The sequence below is a fragment of the Nannospalax galili genome, unplaced genomic scaffold (genome assembly GCF_000622305.1).
Source record: "Nannospalax galili isolate Female #2095 unplaced genomic scaffold, S.galili_v1.0 scaffold107, whole genome shotgun sequence".
In the NCBI taxonomy this organism is placed as follows: domain Eukaryota; kingdom Metazoa; phylum Chordata; class Mammalia; order Rodentia; family Spalacidae; genus Nannospalax; species Nannospalax galili.
The window spans coordinates 809,846-822,865 of NW_008358490.1; the positions used below are offsets into that span (position 1 = coordinate 809,846).

General features: G+C 41.0%; 1 protein-coding gene across 1 annotated transcript in view; it reads left to right on the forward strand.

Annotated features, from left to right (window-relative positions):
- Nucleotides 1-13,020, forward strand: part of Btbd7 (BTB domain containing 7) — a 154,827-nt gene that overhangs the window by 1,204 nt on the left and 140,603 nt on the right. The window lies entirely within an intron of this gene.

Consider the following 13,020-nt stretch of genomic DNA (forward strand, 5'->3'; position numbering starts at 1 on the left):
CTTTCTTCCTCTCTCCCCTCTTCCTCTCTCACTCCCCCCCCATGAGAACTTTCACACCCCTTTTGGAGAAACTCTTGTTCCTATTGGAACTACAATAGCACCTCTTCACATTCCATATAATAAGCTCTCTGGAGTAGGCCTGATTTGCTAAAGCAGTCTTGGCCCTCTGTACCAGCACACTACTCTTCCCTCTGCTAAAACATGTTACTGAGCAGAGAGGCATTTCTGCTCAATTATTTAGCTTTTTCAACCAGCAGTATCTTTTGTATCTCAGTAGCATCTGTTTCTTGTAGATTGCTGAAATGAATTGCTTTCTTCTTGAAGTGTGGAAGATTGAAAGTTCTAAGACTCATGCATTGTTAACAGCAGCTGTGATTAGACTTCTGGAATTTTGGAGTCAGGAAAACCCTTAGTGATGTGGTGTGTTTGGTGCTTTAAAGTGAGGAGACTGGACCCAGAAAAGAGGGAGTTGCCAGGGTGGTGTCTTACAGCTGGTGACCAGCGAGACCCAAACTACGACCTAGGCCTCTTCATGCCCTTTTCCCTCCGTGCCTAGGGCTGCTTAGACTTCATGATTTCATTCTTCTTCACCATTTCTCATCCCAGTTCCTGGGCCTTTGTGCAATAAAGTTGAAAGCACCTCTCTCTGAACCCAACAGCTGCCTCAAAATAACTGCTGAAGAGCCCACTCCTCCATACACTTGAATTTAATGAAAGTTGAGTGACATTTCATTTGTAGTTTTCTTAGGTCAGTGGCTACATTTTCATAAAATTATAGCATGGCTCCATCTTGCATAGTTCAGTGAAGCCCTAGGTCAGTATTTTATCCCATAAAACTTAACTCCTGTATTCTGTATACTAACACGATGAGCGTTTAAAGAAGTTCTTTGTCCGGGCGTGGTGTCTCATATCTATAGTCCCAGCACTTGGGAGGCAGAGGTAGAGGCAGGTGGATCTGTGAGTTCCAGGCCACCTGGGGCTACAGGGAAACCCTGTTTCAAAAAGACCAAAAATGAAAAAAATTAAAGATGTTCTTTGTACCAGACTCTAATTTTAGGATTTAAAACACCAGTGACTATTTTCTAGGTTATACTGTCTAGTTTCCTCCTCTCTTTTTCTTGGGTCACAGCAATTTTATTTATAGTGTGGTGTGTCACAGGTAACCAGAACTACAATACAACCAAGTGATTTTGTTTTCATATTTTAGTCACTAAACTCAACACACCCAAAATCACACAAGTGATTATTGAAGATACATTTTGTGCTTGCATTATACCAGAGTTGGGATAGTATAATATATAATAGACTTTGCCATAAGGTTCTTATTGGGAAAAGATATAGTCACAGGAGTCTAGAAACCAGTCTATTAAGATTTTACTAATACAAAGAATGCTGTGGATGTTCAGGGTAGAGGGAGTTCTAGTGGGGCCTTAGGAGTTTAAAGAACTTCCTGGAATACTCAGAATTTCAATTGGTCAATGGGTGTTTTGTATTTACAGAAGTTGGAGCAGTTACTTTGAGAGAAAAGCAAGAATATAAATTGGGTTGGAGATTAGCTTTGGAGAAGGGAAATAGAGGGAGACAAAAGTGAGCTGACAGTGGAATTTCCTTGGAAGAATGTTTTCCATAGGAAATATTAGAGACAACTGGAAGGTTGTTTGTAGAAAGGTTTAAGTGCTGAATTGAGATTTGAGTAAGGCATAAGGAACCGTTACAGGTTTTTCTTAGAAAGTCAAGGTGAACCCATCTGAGATCTACTGATTGAGTTAAAATGAGGCAAGAATGAAATGAGCTAGCTGTTATTACCTGATTCAGAGTTGCAGTCCTGAACTAGGATCATTCCTCTGCCTCCCAAGTGCTGAGGGTGCTGATGTATGCCACCACACCCAGCAAATTTTACTTAAAAAAAATTTTTTTTCTACAAAAAATTTGCTGAGGATTAAACCTAGGGATGTTCTACCATTGAACTGGGGTGGGGTAGAGTCATTAAGGAGGATTGCATAGCAGGTATGTTTGTGTATACATGTACGTGTGTACTTTGGTAAAATGTACAAAATTAAATTTACCACCTTAACCATTGATAACTGTACAGCTCTGTACACAACATTTACAGTTATGCCACTATTAGCATCACCATCTGCAGAATTCTTTAAAGAAAAGCTTTTTTTAATATTATTTTTATTTTATGTGTATGAGTGTATTGCCTGCATGTATATAAGTGCACCTGTGTCATGCAATGCCTCGAAGGTCAGAATAGGGCTTTGGACTTCCCTGGAACTGGAGTTAAGGACGGTTCATAGCCGCCATGTGGGTGCTGGGAATCAAACCCAGGTCCTCTGCAAGAGCAGTCAGTGCTCTTAACCACTGAGCCATCTCTCCAGCCCCTAAAGAAAAGCTTTTTTCTGAATTTTATTATTGTGTGTGCATGCACATATGCCACAGGGCACGTGTGAAAGTCAGAAGATGACTTGTGGGAGTTAGTTTTCTTATGGCACTGTGAGTCCCAGGGATCAAACTCAGGTCTCTAGGCTTATGCAGCAAGTGCCTTTACCTGCTGAATGATCTTGGTTGTCCAGGCTGCAGAATCCTTTTTATCCCCTTATGACTGATAGTGAACTCAGGGCTCCATGCATGCTAAGCTTGGGTTCTGCTACCAAGTGACACACCAGCCCTCATCTGAGAAATTCTTTTCAACTTCCCAAACTGAAACCCTGTACTGATTAAACACTTAACATTTTTACCTTCAACCACTAGCATCTGTGATTCTACTCTCTGTGAATTTGACTACACTAGGTTCCGCATAATAAGTGTAATCATAGAATCATACAGTATTATCCATTTGTGATTGGCTTCATGGTCTATCCATGTTGTATAGTGTCAGAATTTCCTTCCTTTTTAGGGCTGAATAATCCATTCTAAGTATATACTACATTTTGCTTATTAATCCTTCCACAGCACCTGAGTTGCTTCTACCTTTTGACTACTGTGTATAATGCTTCTGTGAACATGATGTAAAAATACCTCTCTGAGCCATTGTTTCCATATGTTTGGGGTATTTATTATACCCAGAAATGTTTATATTCCCACCAGCATGCCCTAGGATTTCTTTCTTCTCTCTCCAGGTCCATTGAATTTGGTGGGAGGGCGGTTCCCCTTCCCTTTATAATAGCCATTCTAATGAGTGTGAAGTGGTATTATGTTGTGGTTTTGATTTGTATTTTCCTAATGATTAGTGGTGAATATCTTTTCCTGTGCTTAGTGGCATTTTATTTATCTTCTCTGCCCTTTTGTTTTTTGTTTTTAGTTTTTTTGTTTTTTTTTTTGAGAGAGGGTCTCATAGCCCAAGCCAGCATCAAACTCTCAGCCTTCTAGTGCTGGAATTGCAGGCATATGCTAATTATTTTTCTTTTTTATGTATACGTATGTAATGCCTACCTGTAGGTAGGTGCATCCATGTCATCAGTGCCCAAGGAGGTCAGAAGAGGGTATCAGATCCCCTGAAACTGAAGTTACAGGTGGTTGTCAGATGCCATGTGAGTTCTGGGAATTGAACCCAGGTCCTCTGCAAGAGTAGCCTGTGCTCTTAACTGCTGAGCCATCTCTTCAGCCCATACTTTGCCTATTTGGGGAGGGGGTCTTTTTGAGACAGGGTCTCCCTGTAGCCCCAGCTGACCTGGAACTCACTACGTAGACCAGGCTGGCCTTGAACTCACAGAGATCCGCCTGCCTCTACCTCTTGAGTGCTGGGATTAAAGGCCTGCGCCACCACGCCCGGCTACTTTGCCCATTTTTAAAATCAAGTTTTGTGTGGTTGATGAATTGTAAAAGTTCCTTTGTTTTCTGAATATTGATTTTTTTACCAGACATAAGATTTTGTAAGATTACATTTATTTACCTTGTGTTTGTGTTTATGATCATGCGAGCACATGTACAGCACACTTGTGGAGGCAGGAATCAGTTCTCTTCCTCCATCTGATTCCTGGGAATGAAACTTGACCTCAGGTCGGGCTTGGCACCTGTAGCAGAATGCACATGTCTTCTACTTATCTGTGGTTTGCCTTTTCATCTGTCTTTTTATGTGAAAAAGGGTTTATTTACTTGAGATCAGGTCTTGCTGTATAGCCAGGCTAGCCTTTGAACTAGTCATCTTTTTTTCCTCTGTTCCCAAGAGGTGGGATTGCAAACATGTATCACCATACCCAGCAAAGACCATTAGAAGTGTTTTTTTCTTCACTGCTGGGGCTCAGGCTAAGCTACACCCTTAGCCTGTCAAAAGTTTTCAATTTTGGTGAAGTCCTACTTGCCTAGTTTTTTGGGTTTTTCTTGTTTGTTCTTTTGATGTCATTTACAGGAAATCATTGCCAATTCCAAAGTCATGAAAGTTTTTTCCGTCTCCCTGCATCCACAGCTAGCCTGGGACTCACTATGTAGACCAGGCTTGGCATCTGCCCCCACAAGTGCTGGGATTAAAGACATGTGCCACCACTCCCTTCTCTTATTGCTGTACCTTATAGTAAGATTTGAAATTTTTTAAAGTGAGATGCCTCTACTTTGTTTTTGTTTTGCATTGGGATCCCTTGATATGCCATAGGAATTTTAGAAAGGATTTTTCTAATTAAAAAAAAAAAACTACTGGGATTTCAGTAAGAATTATATTAAATGTGTAGATTGCTTTGAGTAGCATTAACTTTCTTGCATTTGTTTATTTATGCGTTCACATGTGTATTGAGTGCTCTGATACACTTGTAGAGGACAGAGGACAATTTGTGAGAGTCTTGTTTTTCTACCATATGGGTTCCAGGTATCAAACTTAGGTCTTCAGGCTTGGTGGCAAGGGCTTTTACCTGCTTTTCCATCTCCATGACTCCCTGTTAATATTTTAACAATGTTAAATCTTCCAGACCTTGAATACTAATGTCTTTGTATTTGAGTGTTTTGTTTATTCTTTATTTTTATGCGTATAATTGTGTTGCCAGTATGTATGTAAGTACACCAGATGCATGCAATCCCGGAGGGGGCCAGAAGTGAATGTCAGATCTCCTAGAACTCGAGTTATGGATAGTTGTTAACCACCTTGTGGGTGCTGGAAACTGAATCTGGGTCCTCTGGAAGAGCAGCCAATGCTCTTACCCACTGAGCCATCATTCCAGCCCTCTTTTGAGTTTTTAAATTTCTTTCAGTAGTGTTTTTCCCTAGTCCTCTTTCCTTCCTCCTCTCCTTCATCCATTTTCTTTCTCTCATTCCCACCAGCATGCCCTAGGATTTTTTTCTCTGATGGTATCATGTAGCCCTAGACTGGCCTTGAACTCCTAATCTTCCTGCGTCTACCTTCCAAGCATTGGAATTACAGGTGTGCTCATGCCCAGCTTTCTTTTTTCTTTTTTTCCAAGAGGCTATATCTTCTGTATTACTTCCATTCCAGTACATGTATCAACAAAGCAAGCACTTTCAATAATGGTTTTTTAGTTAGGTTTACTCCTAAGTATTCTTTTTTTTCTAAATAAAATTGTTAATGTCCGTTTTTGCTTTGTTTTTGTTTTGAGACAATGTCTCCTTATGTAACCCTGGCTGGCCTGTAACATACTATGTTGACCAGGCCAGGCTTGAACTTGAATCGGCCCTCCTGTCTTCTCCTCCTCCCAAGTGCTGGGATTATAGGTGAGAACCTATTGTTAGTCTATAAAATTGCACCTTATTTTGTATTGGTTTTTGTGTTCCGTAGCTTTGCTATGTTTATTCTAATAGGCTTTTTTGTTTTTTGTTTTTGGTCTTTTTGAAACAGCGTCTCCCTGTAGCCCCAGCTGACCTGGAACTCCCTATGTAGACCAGGCTGGCCTCGAACTCACAGAGATCCGCCTGCCTCTGCCCCCCAAGTGCTAGGATTAAAGGCATGTGCCACCACGCCCGGCCAGCTTTTTCTTTTTTAATGTGTATAATTTTGAAAGTTTTCTACTTAGAGGATCTGGTCATCTGAAAGCAGTCAGTTTATCTTTTCCTTTCCAATCTGAATGCCCTTTTTATTTATTCTTTGTCTTATTGCTCAGCTGTGATTCCTAGTACTTTGTTGACTAGAAGTAATGAAAATGGTCCTCCTTAGCTTGTTGTAGATCTTAGAGGGAAAGTTTTCAATCTTTTACCATTGAGTGTGTCTCTCTCTCTCTCTCTCTCTCTCACACACACACACACACACACACACACACACACGAGAGGGGTGGGAGGAGAAGAGACTCACGTAGCCCAGGCTCTACCAAGAATAATGTTCGCACAAGTTTTTCATGCACAACATTTATTATGTTGAGATTGTTTTTTTACATTCTGGATTCATGGAGTGTTTCAGCTGGTAGGTTTAAAGAAAACACTTGTGAGTTCTGCAAGAGTTTCTATTTCTAGCCTGGTAAGTGATAAAATTGTGGTGTCATTGGCCAAGTTGATATTTCAGGCATCGTTTTTGTATACTTATAGTCATATTTTGTCTGAATGAAAATAGTACTGTACCTATTTAGCGGGAAAGATTGACATTAACCATATAATCATATAAACACATGCCTGGTTAACTATAGTACATTTATGCTCAACAACTGTATTCTAGAATAACTGACATGTTTGCTGAAATTGGATCAACAAGAAGGCCAATAAGCTAAAAAGCACATTGCTTATAATTTTTAGTGGAAAAAATTACCTTTTTATGTGCATGAGTGCACATGCATCACAACATGCAATGCCTGTAGAGGCCAGAAGAGGGTTCAGAGCTCCTGGAACTGGAGTTAATAGATGGTTGTCAGCCACCATGTGGGTGCTGGGAATGGAACCTGGGTCCTCTGGAAGAACAGCATTGTTAACTGTTCTTCACTGCTGAGCCATTTCTCCAGCACCCCCCCCAAAATGATAATCTTTTGTTAACCCACACTTAGCGCAATGATAAAACAAAATTAAGCTTTACAGTGAAATACTCAATATAGAAAGTGACTTTGTTCTAAAACAGGTGGTTTTGGTTTTTGTTTTTTTAAAGCAAGATAACGTTTTCCTTTAGGTTGATCTTAGTTGAAGCTAGTTACCAGAAACCAAAATTTTAAGCCAGGTGTGGTGACTGTGTGCATCTAATCACAGTTACTGAGGCAGGAGGTTTTCAAATTCCAGGCCAACTTAGGCAACATAGTGATATGCTACCTCCAAACCTCAAATCAGAAATTTCAGAGAGAGACTTAATGTAGAACAAACTTTTTAAGTGCCTGCTGGCTCAGTGCTGAGTTTGTTTGTATGTTTATTTTTTTTTTTTCATTTTGAGGCAGGGTTTTGCTATGCAGGCCAAGCCAGCTTAGAACTCACTATGTACTTTAGCTGGCCTCTTAACTAGCCAGAATACCCATGCCTTAGCTTCCCAAGAGCTGAGATTACAGATGTGAGCACTTTGTCAGGCTTGTATGTAAAACATTCAAAATTTTTTCAATACAAGCTACATGGGTTTTAAATTTCTTATTTAAAAAATTTAATAGTCTATAAATTTGATGGTTAACAAATTGTTTTTTGGGTACCCTTACTATCTCAGGTAGTATAGAAACTTTAAAAACATAATAAAGTCATTATGTGACATAATGTCAATTTTATGTTAAAATTGGAGTAAGAGTCACTTTAACACTTAGAACTTTAACACATCATTTAGAACATCTTTTAGATTACAAGATTTGAAACAGTTTTATTTTCTTGAGCATTGTTGGATTTTAGGTATATTTGTGATATACTGACTTTGGGCATCAGGCTTCTATTTACTTCTGAATTCTGTTTATGGTTTTGTGATTTTGTTTTGTTTTTAATGTTGGGAAGGGTGTCTCACTATGTTACCCAGGCTGGTTTTAAACTGATAAGCACAAACGATCCTTTTGCCTTAGCTTCTCAAGTAGCTGACACTGCAGATACACCACTGCACCAGACTATAATTTTATCATCTCAAGTAAGTCACCTAGCCTGTTTGAAGCTTAATTTTCTCACTTGTTTTTTTTTTTTTTAAAAGGAAAGCATTAGGAGCTTGTGAGATGACTCAGTGGGTAAAGGCACTTACTAAGCCTAACAACCTGAGTTCTATCCCCAGGACCCACATGGTGGAAAGAAGAGAACTGACTCCTGCACATTGTCCTCTGACCTTCACTTGTGTACCGTCAAGCTCATGTGATGCGTGTGCTCATGTGATGTGTGTACATACCTACACACATATTTTTTTAATTAGATATAGAATTGTCTTGCCTAGCTTTTCCTATTTGGGTAATTTTTTAAAAATATTTTATTTATTATTTTTATTTTATGTGTATGAGTATATTGCCTGCATGTATGTGAGTGCACCTGTGTCATGCAGTGCCGCGGAGGTCAGAAGAGGACTTTGGATTCCCCTGGAAATGGAGTTGAGGACAGTGCGTGGCTGCCATGTGGGTGCTGGGACTCGAACCCGGGTCCTCTGCAAGAACAGTCAGTGCTCTTAACTGCTGAGCCATCTCTCCAGTGCCTTGGGTAAATTTTTTTTAATTCCCATCCTATTTTTTTTCTTCTCCCTCTCCCAGTTCTGTCTGGATTATTGTTATTTTGGTGGTTTTGCTTTGTTTTGAGACAGGGTCTCCCTATAGCCCCAGCTGTATAGAATAGGCTGGCCTTGATTTCACCAAGATCCTCCTGCTTCTGATTCCGGAGTAGTAGGATTAAAGACATGCTCCATGGTACCAAGCTTGGGCTGTTGTTAAGTAGCCTGCCAGTTGAGTCTGTGACATTTGTTTCCTACTCAGTTTTCGTTGTTTTGATAATCCTTCCACAGTTATCCTTCTAAAAGGCCCAGTTGTAGCATATTCTCTGCCCCCCCCCCAAGTCTGTTAACTTCCTCTTGTCCTATGGAATAAAGGCGAAACTCAAGAGTACAGGATGTGTCCAACCTTAGGTTTCCCACCACTCCAACCATACCAAGCTAATTTCCTGTGCTTCTGTGGTTTTCATGTGTTTATTCCAGTGTTTGGAGTTTTCCTCTTCTTTGTCATCAGCTGTGTTAGCTGCCCATCATGTGTCTCCTTTGCTGACAGCACTGCTTTTGCTCATGGATGTAGGACACTTGGAGATGATCCATCACCAACTCTAAGGGTAGATTTTGAATAGTCTAAGCCAATCAGCTGATTGCATTCCCTTGTAAACTCATCTCACCCAGTCAGTTTGAACTGGAGGAGACGATATTTCTGGGAAAGATGGTTCTTTCCTTCTTGTTCAGTGACAAGAGACCATGAGACCATTATGTCTGCTGGCAGCTGTTCTCTAACCACAGAAGATAGAGCATTCCCTGAAGATGGCAGAGCAGAGGTAAAAGGAATCTGATTTCTTGGTGGCATCATTTAGTCATACCGTGTATTGAGCCTTCCCTACCACGGACTTCTCATGACAAATTTCTTATTATTTAAACCAGTTCTTTGGAATTATTTACCATTAAAAATGTCCCAGTTGATACCATTTATTCTCAAGATTCAGTTATGTCATCTTTGCCAAGTTATCTACTCTATTGACACTTTGGACCTCTCTTCCATATCACATATCTTTTCTTATCACAGCACATTATAATCACTTGCTTGATATATCTGGTCTCTCTACATGTTTCTCTGTGCTTTTAATCAGAGAATACAGTATGTGGCATAGTATCTGTGCGTAATAGATGTCCAGCAAGTGACCTGATAGCAACATGAAAAAGTGCTTTGTACACAAGTTTAAAATAAAAATAAGGCTCTTTAAACAAATGTAGAAATGGAAAACTCAAGTAGATTACAACTCCTATTCTATGGGATCTGTCGCCTTCTTCTGGCACCCATGTGCATGTACACACGCACAGAGGACTATGGAGCATCTCTCAAAATGTCCTGTAACTGTGGTGAGTCACAGTCCTCTTGTTCAGGGAGGCCATGGAGACCCCACCAGATGGAATTGAACCAGTGTCTGGTCTACAAAGAAGAGGGTCAACACAGAGGAAACATTTTCTCTGTGCTTCCAAGTGAAGCCAGCCATGGTCAAGCAGGACCTTTGACTTATTTTCACATAGATGGAACTGGTAAAAGAAAAGAGCCAGAGGCTCCTCCAAAGCCCATGTGACTCCTGAGGAACAGATCCTCAAATGACCTTAAGACTAAAAATAAATTGGTTTATTTGGGCCAATTGTATCGTCTTAAACACCCAAAAGGAAAAGTATAACCAAAGATCAAAGTGATCAGTGTATTTCTTTAAGCGTCCATGTGGGTAGCTAAAGGCTACATAACAAGAAACACTGCCAGACAGGAGATACCTTCCTTTGAGTTTTTGGTCAAGGTGGTCCAAGAGACTCCCAAAATTACTCAGGCTATTGCCACAGCCCTTGATGGCCTCCCAGAACTTGAAGTAAGACCCTACTGCCAAAGACAGAACATATGTCAGACACAGGATTTGGAGAAATAGAGCTGCAGTTGACCTGGAAGCCACTTCCCCTGAAGGCGAGCTCTCATAGCCTTGGAGAACACTATGAAAGTGTCAACAGAAAATGTCAACAGATGATCCAGCACCAGCTTCAAGACCAAATAACCACATCAGTGGCCAGCACAGCATATTCCGTTGGTGTAGTAATGGCACTTTTGTCTTGTGGGTAATCAACAGCTACCTAATTTGACTAAACGCCTACTCAAAGGGAGGAAACTCAAGTGTGGTACTGTAATATAACCTAATACACATGACCAGAGTGGTCATAGATCTTAGAGAAAACCCCAAAACTATCACATCGCTAGACTAATGTGATTTCTTACTATGTGCAAAATATGTATCCTTATATCTACAGACAAATATCCCAGTCACCATTCATCAAAGAAGCTCATTATGCAGCAGTCAGAGACTAATACCAAATACCACAACTGGTCACACATGGACATTGTTTATGAATTGCTCAGGCCTAAGGGACACATCTACAGTGCATCCTCTATACCTAAGGCTCATGGAACATAGAACAGGGATAAAGAAGAGGATGCCAAGGAATCAGCTCTCAGTAATGATGAAGCTTCCTCATACAATGGAGGGCCAGGACCACAAAAGGTCACAAATGGCCAAAGTGTAGAGATCAAGCATCTGCTAAATAATGGTCCTTGGACAGAAAGGACTCCTTTATTAAACTTCATCCACCCGAAGCTCGAGGACCATCTCGGAAGAGGGAGCAGAGAGATTGTAAGAGCCAGGGAGGATGGGCATGACAATGTGGAAACACAGTCCTACAAGCTCCTGAGCACCTGCTCATATGATTTCTGTGGCAAAGGTATCAGCATATACAAGTTCCATGCAAATTCAGGCAGACAGTAACCCAGCATAGAACTGGGAAAATGAACAGCAGACCCCAGTGTTATCTAAAGGAATATTGACAGCAGATTGCTTGCTAGATGAGGAACAGCTGATCTTCCCTAAAAGAAAGATCTCTAGATAGGCTGACTAGATTCAGCAAACAGACAAGCACTGGGGAATGACTGGGGGTGCCGACAACACAGTAGACTGTAACAGGGATGACAGAGTATATGTGGGGGGCGGGGCTATGGGAGGGTGCCATTTGGGATGCAGGTATAAAGATGAATAAGATTGTTTGGGATGTTTTTATGAAATACGCAACAAAATCAATTAAAAAAAAGATTTTTACTGAAAAGAATAAAATCTTTTTTAAAAGGGAGAAAAAGGCTGGGCATGGTAATGCACACCTTTAATCCCAGCACTTGGGAGGCAGAGGCAGACAGATCTCTGAGTTTGAGGCCAGCCTGGTCTGCATAGTGAGTTCCAGGCCAGCTGGGGCTACAGGGAGACCCTGTCTCAAAAAGACCAAAACAAAAAAAAGGGGGGGGGCTACCTCTCTTTAGTGTGAATATCATCTGGCTATAGCCCCTTATAAAAGTAGCAGTAGTGAATTGTGCTATTTTCTTCTTTTCTTAGGGTTATATGCCACAACTAACTTCAAATATATTGTATCTTTGTGTGTGTGTATGTCTGTGCATGCACATATGCTCATGTGTATGTAAATAAGTGTGTATGTGGGCATGTGTATGGAGCCCATAGGACAGCCTCTGATACTGGTCCACAGGAATTATCTACTGTTTAAATTTATTTTTTTTTATTTTTTTATTTTTTTTTATTTTAACAAAGGTATCTTCCCATTAATTGACACTAGAGGGTGCTCAATTGCCAGTAACAAATTTGAGCCCAAGAACTTTGCGTACTTTTAGTTCCACTTTGGTTTTACTCTTTTCAGTAAAGAAGAGTTGTGAAACTCTATCCTCCTCCCATGGACATCAGGAGAGGAGACAGGCTAGACGTTGCTTTCCATTACGTCAGGCTTTTGAAATATCCCTGTTAACGTGAGTAACTTGCTAGTAAGTGTATGCCCGGGTGTTATGTTTAATCCCTTCCTATTGTCCTCTATCTCATCCATGTCTAACTTCATAATACCCCAAAAGGAAAGCCTGGACAGGACTGATTCCTTTCTAAGCTGAGAGGGCTTCCTGACAGGCCAGACTGGCCTCATTTGGCTCTGGTTGGTCTCATACCCCTTTCCTCTCACGTAGGCATGTCTTGCCTCCATTGTGGCCCAGGATTGTCTGACTTCAGCTGATTTAGTGACCTCTGATACTCCCTAACTCCAGGACTCCTGGTCTTTTGTCTTTTCCTTCCTCTCCCTCCTCAGCACCAACCAGCCCTAAGACATTCATTCACTCAGGAGCAGGGAGAAATATTCCTCAAGTGCTTACTGTGGTCAGTCTTCCTTCTTCTCCTCTCCCTCCCCCTCTTCTTCCTCTTCCTCCCCTCCTCCTCTTCCTCCTCTCCTTCCCTTCTTCTTCCTTCCTTCCTTCTTCCTTCCTCCTTCCTTCCTCCTTCCCTCCTCCCTTCCTTCCTTCTTCCCTCCCTCCCTCCCTCCCTTTCTTTTCCTTCCTCCCTTTCTTCCTTTCTTTTCTCTCCTCTCTCTTTCTCCTTCTCTCTTGCTCCCTCCCCTTCTTCTATATGTGCTACTGCATA